Raw genomic sequence first — 2,018 nt, forward strand, 5'->3', positions numbered from 1 at the left:
GTTCAAAAAGTCAATTTGGAAGTAATCAAATGAGAGCAGTAGGTTTACTGTATGAGGTCTTCTCATGTAAAGCTTCATTAATAATAGTAATATTTACCTCTGCATTTTACATGGAAAATAATACATTTATTTAAATGTATGTGTCTTTTTTTCAGGTGGAGGACGCTGCTATTGTCAGTGACGAAGCTGTGTATCAAATGATCAACTTTCTTTGTAGTAAACACCAAGGACTTGGCTATATAGAGGAGGAATTCCAAAGCATGGTGGAAATATTGAATGAATACTCCAAAGTACTGGCTAAAAACGTAAGTTTTTTTTATCTATCTTTTTATTTAAAATATTGTTCCTCCTCTATGGAAAAACATCACAGGTTTGGTATTAGCGGAGGAAATTGATGCAGCATTTAAAGCAGAACTAAAACCTATTTATACTTACCTGTCCACATTCAGTCATGGGCAACGCCATCTTACTTCCATCTTCCATCTTTACTTTTCTTCCTTGTATTGATCTTTGGCCATCCTAATTGCCTGGGCAGTAGTGACCTAACTCCTATCCAGGTGAGCAAGAGTTCATTAAGTCCCAACAGCCACAGGGGAATCCAGAATGTGCTGGATATCCCAGCTTCAAACACTGAACTGATTATGCTCAGCTCAACAATTTTGACAGTTGAATGGAATATAATAAAACACACACATATATATATATAATATAATGATATATATATATATATACATATATACATACCACCATACCACCAAGTTTTTTATAAAATAACTTAACATTTTTCAAATCCTAGAACAAAAATTGCCCGGAAGTCCCATTGTAGGAAGATACCAACACCTGTATGACCATAGAAATCAACTAGATGTCTGTTCTATATCAATAATGGGGTATTTTACATTTGTAAATTAATTTATTAGTTCCGCTACAATAATCTGTGGCTTTCTATGTTGTTAGGTACCAGACAACAGTGACAACAGTCCACTCAGAAAAAATGTGAAGGATTACTTCAACAAGTTGTGGACCATGGTGGACAATGAGAATCAGGAGGTAATTTTTACATCGGTATCAGAATGTCTAATTATACTTGTAAAATGTGATTATTTCTGTTTTTCTGTTTAAAACTTGGATAGAGTGAACATGAATTTGTATTTCATGTGATTGAATAGGAGAATATTTTCACCAATTATTAGTTTCATTTGGTAAATCATTGGGGTCCTCTCCTCCTGTGGCTGCTTTCAGATTTTACCTGGCAGCATTTTGATAAATTTCTCCTTGTAGTTTTGTACTGCAACTCTAACAAATGTTACTGATTTCTGATGATCCATTTCTCTGCCTCTTTTCTAGAACATAGCGTGCATCCGATGGAAGATTACTTCTGGAATGAATAAAGTTGTTTCACTGATTTCACACCTCAACTCCTGCATGAGGGGAAACAAAATCCCCACTGTTAGGAAACACTCACCTGGTCAGTGATCCCGTGCTGTGTGCTACTTCAGTATGTGACGTCCTGTTTATTCTCACTGGCGGCAGCGCTCGCTTCAGCAAAGGAGATCAAGGCAACATCTTCAGCTTTGAAGAGCATGGACTTAGATCGGGGGACTGGCACCTGGTGAGCTCTGGCACTGGACCAGGGCCCTATAACCATTGGCTGATCAGGGAACTGATTACTTGTATGTCTTTTTAAATGTTTTTTGTAATGTATTATTAAAATATTAAATCATTACCAACATTTTTGTTCATGGTTTTGTTTGTTTTCTGCAGTTTCGGAATCGTTTAGAGGTGATAATGTTATTTTAGGAGATGTAAAGAGACTTACAAGTTCTTTCAAAAACAAAACAGGTTTATACTAATCCAGGTAATATAAATATATTTGCAATACAATATGTTTTGTTATGCTACATCCTGCTGTGTGTACATTTTGTTAGTTAAGTCCAGACAGGCATATTGTGTATAATATATAGAATATTGTACCATTATATGGCAATTCTGTTATATTTTGTACGTTTGGTATTGTG

General features: G+C 35.4%; 1 long non-coding RNA gene across 1 annotated transcript; it reads left to right on the forward strand.

Annotated features, from left to right (window-relative positions):
* Nucleotides 1–962: 962 nt before the first annotated feature.
* Nucleotides 963–1,732, forward strand: LOC140322942 (uncharacterized). The gene is made up of 2 exons (XR_011919275.1): nucleotides 963–1,050; nucleotides 1,348–1,732. It is a non-coding gene; the product is annotated as an uncharacterized lncRNA (long non-coding RNA).
* The last annotated feature ends 286 nt before the right edge of the window (nucleotides 1,733–2,018 follow it).

This window comes from Pyxicephalus adspersus, chromosome 1 (genome assembly GCF_032062135.1).
Source record: "Pyxicephalus adspersus chromosome 1, UCB_Pads_2.0, whole genome shotgun sequence".
Taxonomy (NCBI): Eukaryota; Metazoa; Chordata; class Amphibia; order Anura; family Pyxicephalidae; genus Pyxicephalus; species Pyxicephalus adspersus.